Genomic DNA, 10,105 nt, shown 5'->3' on the forward strand with positions numbered 1-10,105 from the left:
ACTATTTGTTTTTTCTTTAAAGAATTTTAGTATATCTTCACCAACACTTATATAAACAAAAAATATAGAAACAATAATCCAAAGATCTTAGTCAGTAATAGTATTTACTATTACTGTATAGTAATAATAGTATTTACTATTTACTATTAAAAACAACTAGAGTTTTAACTTATTAGATTTAAAAAATTTATACAAAAACCAGGACTATTATCAAATTTTAAAAATACTCCGCAATAATTGAGTTGGCAATATTATTAAGAAGAACCTCATATAAGGGATAAGTGTTTTTTGGACAAGAAAATAAGATATGAGAAATGTATAAATCCTTAAAACTCCCATCGGTGACGCTGTCAAATAAGATAGGGCTAACAGCTACAATCACGTCGAACAAAAATTTAAAAGGAAATATAGTGAGGAAACGTACACGTTTTCACAGTAACTTCAGAAATGAAATACATCGACCCGTCCAAGAACGTATCCGAGATACTAACTAGTTTTTACGTGAGGATTTTAGATTTAAAATGCTTTATCCTTAACTTACTTTCAGACTTGCATTATCAAACTGATAAAACAATAATGTTTATTTGATCAATTCAAAGACGAAAATCCACCAACTTCGAATACAAAGAAAGGCTATATGATTTCTTAAAAGAATGGATTTTATCAAAGACCAAAACGAAATATTTTTCATAACGTTTTGGTCTGCCATCATAGTGCTGGAGTTTCAACCAAAAGATTTTGTATTTAATTGGAAGAATAATATGAAGTTCGTCGAAGAAGCTATCAGAGAATTTTAAGCGGTTAGGAAACAAGATATTTCAATATCGGGACATTGTTTTAAGATATGAAATTTATAAAACGTTTATATTTATATAAATTAGAGACAGAGTAAATTTTTTATTAAAAGTAATTACTCATGTAGAAAGAAATTAATAGTATATATGTGTCTGTATGTATATATGCCTTATTTAACTTTTTTTAACGAAAAAACGACGAAGACGGAATGATAGATTTAGAAGTGAACACTTTTATATACATCGTGCGTTGTTTAGAGTATTAATGTAAATTACGCGCTGTCTTTGTCGGCAACATGGCGCGACATCGATTCAAATGCAAATCAGAAAACCACCCAGCTCCATCACTTCAACGCCAGGCTTCTAATTACAACCTCAATACTGTAGCGGATTTCCTTATTTTCTAATTCGGAAAATTTTTCCTCGTGTTTGAAAACAATTTTTAAAGCGTTGTTATAGAATGGTATATGCTGCTAATATATATATATATATATATATATATATATATATATATATATATATATATATATGTATATATAAAATAATATTAGAGGTAAATTATTAAAATTTCACAACACTTTCAACAGGGCTATCAAGAAGGACAAATAATTTATCCCAAGCATATTTAATGACGTTATGTTAAATGAATAGAAGACCTAAGTAAACATTTAACTTAAACATAAATTAAAATTGGTTTAAGTAATTTAAAATTATATAATGTTACTAACGCTTTATTATGCGATTTTTATTTGTAATGGCTGTTGATTTTTATCTTTTTTAATTTATGAGCATAGTGTAAATGAAGCAATTTAAAAATCTTTTTTTTTCCTGTAATATTTTATCAAAGGATATTGATGTCGCTGTAAATTTAAAATGAGTCATAAAAAAAGAGATTATATAACATATTATCTTTCATGACCTAAATATTTATTTTTCTTAAACATTATGCAGACTATACTGAGTAAATTAATATGATTTCGAAGCAAATATGAAAGTGGGTATTTGGCAGTGTCTTCACACTTTGTGCATTATCAATAAATATTTATTTATAATTAAAGTCCTCAATTGTGGTTAAACGTATACAATTTACAGTTCTGATTGAACGTTCCAGAATACTTTAAGTAGAAGTAAACAGGTGTTCTGTTAAGCTTTACCCTGTAAGAGGCTACTTCTTTCAAGTGAAGTTTTTTTTGTGATTAAAGGCTTATCCGTCATAACTGATTAGTTAGTATACCTCTTTTTGTTTGCCAAAATTGTTCAGGTTTTGGCAAGGGAAAACATTGTGTAATGAGTTAAAAGACGGGTCCAATTTTATAAGTTTATTCAATGATTTTATCCTGGTCAGTTTCTTATTATGGTATCGTCCATAGTAAAGTTAATGACTGGGTTTGTTGACAAGTATCAAGGTTAGATGGCATTATTCATTATGTTTACTAGTTGTAATACAACGAGACTAGGAAAATTTAATTATGCACAAGTCTTCGGAGTTGAAGTCCGCTTAAGTTATCACCGCGGTGAGTTTCAATTTAAGAATTATAGTAGTCATAATACATTTTCCAGTATGGGAGTTCTCTTTTCCTTCTAAAAGCAGGAAATGGCGGTACTCATACCCTCGCTTCGAGAATCGGGTAGATTGAATGAGACATATCTGCCAGAGTGACCGGTATATAACCAAAAACTCTACGCTGTCCTTCTTTCGCAATCAAGATGCTTTCCGAAGACTATAAGCCGAGATATTTCCCACAGGTTATTTCATTTGTCCCAGTGGATGGCAGTATCGTGCCGTGAAATGCACATTGCATTTGCATTGCATCTGAAACAGACTAATTTTAGAACATTACCGAGTCACAGAATAATACCGCTGCCCCTCTAATCTACATCGAAATCTGATTGATATCCTTAAAATTTAAAAAGTATGTACAAATATCAATTAATGTTTACATTGTAGTTTTGCTTGCTTTTATGATTGTTCTTAATGTACTTGAGAATAATTATACTTTTGAATTGAAAGGGGGATGTATACGAAATTGCATAACGGACGGCTGAATATGCTAGTTACGACTAGTTGAGATAACAATGGGAATTGTTGTTGGTTGAGAACAATACTCCATACATGATCGGACGGCTGTTTGTTACAAACCGAGAACCTGTTTCGGTCAAAAACAACATGTGGGCAGGTCAGAATCCTTAGCTTTTTGAAACTGAGTTAGGCTTTCGACTCTATACGTTAGACAAAGTTAAAAGCAAACAAGATTTGGAGTTAACGAGCTCAGCATGATAAAGAGCTTGGTGCCTAGATTACCTATCTACACTTTACAATAACAAAAGACGTGTTTTTAGAGGCAACTCCAGATATAAATTTTCTAAGTTTAGGTATTTATAGAATTGTGATATTTTAGGAAGATAATATGAATTCAAAAAGGAAGGATGTCTTCATCTAACTTAGTCAGTGATACTTGCGTGTAGAAACATTGATTAAGGGCAAAAGTTATTCATTTCATTTTGTGTTTGTTAATCTGTCCTATCAAAAAGAAAAAAATGGTGCTTAAGAAAAATATGTATGCAAAGGTGATTTTCAACTATTGCCATTTAATTAAAGAAAAAGTTATTAGGAGTGATTTAATAGATACTTGTCATTGATTGAAGGTCCTATACAAATCGGATATATAGTTTCTTGGAGAAAAAGGGTTTTCTAAATATATTAAATGACAAATGATTAGTTCCGACTCAGATTTTGTGGTGGGAAAATAATCATACTTTAAAACTTAATATTTTTGCAATATATGTTATACATATATTAAACATGTCACTTTCTATAATGGAAATTAGAAAGAATGAAATTTCAGATTAAAATTAAGAGTAAATCGTGTTTTTTTCATTTTATTATATTATCCAGATGGCGAGCAACTTAACGGTTAAGTAATGAATGCACTGAATGTTAATTTTCTAGGTACAGACCTTATACACTCTTTTATGTAGGGTAGTAAATTTAACCTTTTGCATTGATTACTGTCTATTTACATTATAATTGTCTCATGATATTGCATCTGTATTAATATAATAATATCGTAATTTTCTTTATATTTTTTTATCAAATGACGTTTCAATTGATTTTTCAAAAAGCCACTTAACACATCTTGTCTGCCCGAGAACACGTTTAAAATAACCGGAACGTCAGGATAAAAAACAAATAATATATCCGAAAATTATAGTTTTTATTTAAATGCAAATGAAACTATTTTTTTGGATTATAATCCACCTAATTTATTATTTTAAAAAACTACAAACTCCTGACGTTTGAGCTACTTTCCAGCAACCGTGATCACGGACAGACGAGAAGTTCTTAATTTAAAAATATTTATGTTTTTTCTAACAATACCACCTCGAGGCTGTTCGTTTAGCTATTCAGCCGTTTTATGTTGATAATTAATGTCTTCACTGCTATCTGATGGCTTTTATAATTAAATGAAACACCTGATAACTTCCTTAAAACTATTCATTTTGGAAAACGGGCCTCCTTAGACTTTTAATGACACGTTTTAAATTACACTGTAAATACCTATATAACTCTGTACGTTACTTTTTACTTTGTATTCGCCTTCAAAATGTAAGTTTTAGTATTTTATATAACGTGACAAAAAGTATCATTACTATATGAGTTGTCATGTTGTCAACGTTTGTTGGTTGAGGTGACTGGAATTGTTAAACTTTTTGTAAACAAGTTATCAACGCTATTTTAAAATGAAACGATTACACAAGTTACCCCGACGAAAGCTGGTGACTATATGCTTAGACTTATGTATATAATGAGCATATAAAATGCTTTAGATCTGACACTTATTCATATATTACCCCGTCTTTATACACGATTAGGCGTTAAAAAAAAATTTGCTCATGCATAAGAATCAGTACGCTGATATTTAATATGATTCTGTAAATTACCAAAATAATCATAAAGCAATATGCCGACGGAAAATTCGTTAGCTTGTTCATTCAAATAGCCGATAGATGCTTGTCTGGGTTTTACGTTACACGCTTGAGCGCAGTTGACTACCGTTATGATACATATATTTGCACAGTATAATATGAATAATATAATAACATATCGTTTTCGAGTAACTACTTGACCTATTATTTGCCACTTCCACCTATTTTACATTTTAATCCAAAATGTTAGGTAAAATATTAAACGAAGAATACAATAAAAATGATTATTATTAGCTCAAATGCGTGGGAGGCATACGTAGGGTATCGCACCTGAAATAAATGAAACTTTACAGTACCACTTCCTGAGGTACTTTATAAGTAATCATTAGGGAGGAAATTATAAAAGAAATTTGTATCTGGCCCGTCATATGATACTGTGTGAGCATTTTCATCATACTAACAAATTAATTATTCTTATAAGGTTTTAAGTGCTCTATTTTACGAGTATAAATATCCCTATATATGATATCAGAACACCTTAGCGGTTTGAATAACATTCAGCGGTATTATCTTTTTAATGGCATATGCAGAACTAAATCTGTTTGATAGAATGAAGTTATTTATCTGCAGACCCCATTGGCCATTGGATTTTACTGTCTTAAGTTATTGTTGTTACGTGCAGCATTTATTATTAAATCCAATTTTCTATTATTGAAGCATACAGTTGTTTACTTATTAGTGTTTATATACTTACGGCACGTTAGGTAATATGAGTAATAGACTCATTTTCAGATATTGGGATCTAGTAAACTACATTTTGTTCTAATAAATGTTTTATTATATAATTAACGTATTTATTTTTTTATTTTGCAATAGATGTATAATATATATAAAACTATTTCGAAAATAAGTAGATTTTTTAAGTTAGATAAAAATATTGTAACATGTTTTAAAAACAATATATTAGTTTGTTAAACAACAGTTTGTTGTATGTTATTTAAAGTGCTACGGAATCATAAATTAAACATAGTCTTGTATACGTGGCATGATGTTGAATATTTCACGATCTCGGTCAGAATTATAAATAATATAATATGTAATAAATTAATAGCTTTAACATAAATATATTTTTAAAATGTATTCCCGAAATGTCACATTAATATCATCAAAAAAATACGGAATTTACTTCTATGGAAATTCTAGGTAATTATATGCTATATTTGTGTAGGTCAGAAGTGCTTAATTGAAACAAGTTAATAGAGATATTTTTGATTAAATGACAAATGAATAGATAATTATATGTATGCTATATTTGTATAGACCAGAAGCGCTTAATTGAAACGAGTTAATAGAGATACTTTTGATTCAATGACAAATGAATCAAAGTCAAAAAGCCAATTCAGTCAGGATTAAGTAAACAGCCTAAAAGTTACAAAAATATGTGAACTTATCTTGAACTGGAAGGTGTTGTAAGAAATAAGTGATATATAATTATGAAAATCAATTTATCTTTGTCTAATTATATTAATAAAAAATTCGATTTATCTTTTTTAATACGATTTCGCAGAAAACGTTTTCATGAATTTGTTTTTATTTGGAAAAAAAGAAATAATATTATAATGAATCCTCCAAAAAATTAAGTTTTGCTCGAGCTGTATAAAGATACTCATTTGAAAAAGAAACAAAATAGTTTTTAAATTTCTCCTTTTCTTAGTCGATCAAAAAGTTGCAAATTACATTCGTACGTCAAAATTGGTTCAAGTTCAATCAAAATAAGGTTTGTGTTAAAAAAAAATCTGCTTTAAATTAATTTGAATTTTTATAGTCTTGTTTAGATTGTAATAATCAAAAACTAGAGAGAATGGAATTTTGATTATTTTTTTTTGTTGTTATAAATACAGATTGCGTTAGATTGGACCGGAATTTTAAATGTAAATTCAAAAATTCACCGCCTCATCAGTCTTTCTGGGTTTCGCATATAAAACATCAACTCCGCCCCACAACGACTAATTCGTTCAATCTTTTAAACCTGTCTAATTCACTCTTTTCTTCATCTCTTTACTGATTTTTAGGAAATTCCTTACAAAAGAACAATTTTCAAACGGAATTTGCTTGCAGATGAAAAATGATCGTAGGTTTTCCCTTGATTTCGGAATATTCCACACTGAAAAGTATAAAAATAATAGTAATATAGTTTGTCTTATGCTTAGGTCGTAAATATCTCGTCCAAATTTGTTGTAGCTGTATTTTAAATAAGATATTATCATAGACGGAATTTCATCTGAAGCATTATAGACATACACAGATCATAACTTTTTAATTTTTTTAGTACTTAGCATTAACTTAAAAAGTGCATATAGTCTCATTTAGAATTAATTATAATAAACTCACCATTGGCAATACTGGTAGTACACTTCTAAAGCAATCTATACTTAGTGAACATTGACCAAGTGTATGTTGCTTAAACAAACACTCTTTGAGCAGTCTGCAGTCCGACAATGACGTTACAGCTCTACGGGACGAATTTTTATCTTATTACTTCACAGACAGGGGTATCGCTCTCTAGTGCAAAAAATATTAAGTGATATATTTGAAAAAAAAAGGTATTTTCAACCTTAACCGTATATTATCACCAATACTAAAATAAAATTACTGTTGGTGCTTAAAGGCAGATCTTCTGTGTTTCCCCAATTCAGTGTTTTTTAGCTTTTTACATGAGACGACTTCTTTAATATGAAAAAATATTTAGAGACCTATTTTTTCTGTTAGTTTGATCAATATAATTGAGCTGTTATCGAGATTTATTTGTTAATTATTTTTAGCTGTTGATATGAATAATAATTATGTGTGGAAACTTACTACTTATATTAATAATCTTATTTTTTTATTAATTTTGTATTTAGACCTCTTGCAAGTTTCCTATAAAGTTTTTTACTGATTCACACTTTAAGATACACTGTTCTAATTTGAAACATTTGAATGTCTAGAAAAAAAAAGTCGGTTCTGCAAAATTTTTTGAAAGAAGTCTGATATTATTATTATTATAAGAAGGAAGGATATACTGTAAATTCCAGAATTGCGATAAAAATACTGAGATGCGATTTAATATCCATGTCTAGTTCGAGAAAAATATATCGTTAGTTCATAGACAAGTTAATTCCGAAAGACGAAAAATTCTTTGTGAATTCGATTACTTCCTTTGTGTAAAATCACAAATAGGGATTTATTTTTTCATAAACAAGACTTCAATCCTCATGTTACTGCATTTGGATATTATTCCATGGAAAACAAATATTTTAACTAAAACTAAAAATAAAGCAATATATACAGCGATAAAGTTAGCACTCTGCATTCAATAAATTTTAAATAATGTTTTGATGGGTTTGATTTAATTGAATTTTTAATTTATTAGTTTACTTTTAAATTTGTTCTCAATATTTATAGTTAATTGTATTTTTTTATCACTTTATGAATAACTCCTTAGTATATATTTCTTCTAAATATTCTATAAAATATGCAAGGCCGTGCTAAATTAGTTTTGAAGGAAATGAATACAACAAAAGAACAATCTACTACTTAATTTAGTTAGTTAGTTAAGTCCGATATGTAGCAGGTTAATAGTAACGATAATCACTATTTTTATAAGCATTTTTGACCGTATTCTGATTTTTGACCTCGAAGCTGTGAAAAAATAAATTGTGAAATAAGTTTTAGTTTATGAAGATTTTACACTGTCACTGTAACTAGATCCACATTTTTCATAAATCAGAGTAAGGCCAATAAAAGAAAAACAAGAGATGTTTTTATATCTGTACTTTATTACTTCACACCTAATTTATATTAAAATGAAAATAGTTATGTGGCTCACAAGACCCCAAAAGGCAGCTCACGAGAACTTTTTGAACTACCCAACAGTTTCACTAAATCTCTTAGTTTTACCCAGTCCAATATTCCTTGAATACTCCTGGAACGATTTAAGAAATTCTTTTTTATATAAATGATTGCATTATCCCGGTCATCAAGTCAGATAATTGTAGTGAGATTCTCTAAAATCTAAAGAAATCAATTATTTTTTGTAAATGCGCATTCCATAAAGTCTTTCTTCACATTTTTCGAAAATTTCTGCACAAAAATCGACAAAATACCCAATATAGATAAACGAAAACTATTTTATTTTACTATCCAATAATCTAATTTAATACCTGACAAACGAAATCTATACAATTTATTAATTACTTTTTGAAGTCACCTAAAAATCACATTCCGAGCATCTACCTTCTATTGCTAAGTAACGTGCTGACTGCTACAGCAGTTATGATAGGATAGTCTTTTAATGTTTTTTCTTGTTCAAATAAAAAAAAAAACACGGTCTATGTCTGTGTACTCTTTGGACACAAGCTTCAGTGTTAGCTTTTAACTTCATAACGCATGCTTAGAGCTCTTTATATTATCTTTAGTAGCTTTGAGTACGCTTGTATCATTTGTGACTTTCATCTTCAACTTGTTTTATTAAATCTTTTTTTATATAACAACGTTCTATTTTAATTATTCTACGCAATAATCGCTTGCGAAAGGATTTTACATATTTTTATTCATCTGAAGAATTTGCAATAAATGTATGTAGTAGATTTTTATGACGGAAATGACAATAAAATGTTTGAAAATATTTGCAAGTATGTCATAAATTGTTTCATAAGCAAATTCTTATTACATTCATATATTGTAAATATCTACTTGAACTCTAGCCATCTAGTACAATCTTATAAAATTGCTATGTTCCATTATATTAAATATAGCAATAATAAATTTTATAACACGGTTAAAGTACAAAGTCTTTGGAGCACAACCACTTCTGTTTTATAATTGAATAACCATCTTCTTTGCGTTTTTCTCATTTCTTTATAATGATTAAACGTGAAATTGTATTAATATTCCCGTAATTTTTTAAATATTTTAGAGATTTATAGAAATTTTCAAACCAAGTTCTTATAAAAACAGTGTATTAATATTATATCGGTTGTTCTTGTCAAATGTTAGTTAGTAGTCACAAGATTCTTAAGATAAGTAATTATTACAAACTGATGACGTATATTTGATGAGGAAACTATAAAAACTAATATATTTCGGATATACTACGCGGATTTTATTATTTTAAAACTACATAATCCCGACGTTTCGGTTACTTTTCAGCAACCAATGATTTTCAGCAACCGTCTGCCCGTGATCATGGTTGCTGAAAGGTAACCGAAACGTCGGGATTATGTAGTTTTAAAATAATAAAATCCGCGTAGTATATCCGAAATACATAAGTTTCATTTAAATGAATAAAACTCGCGAAAGTCTTAGATTTCATTAAACTATAAAAAGTAAACAAAATAAAGATC

This window comes from Danaus plexippus, chromosome Z (assembly GCF_018135715.1).
Source record: "Danaus plexippus chromosome Z, MEX_DaPlex, whole genome shotgun sequence".
Classification (NCBI taxonomy): domain Eukaryota; kingdom Metazoa; phylum Arthropoda; class Insecta; order Lepidoptera; family Nymphalidae; genus Danaus; species Danaus plexippus.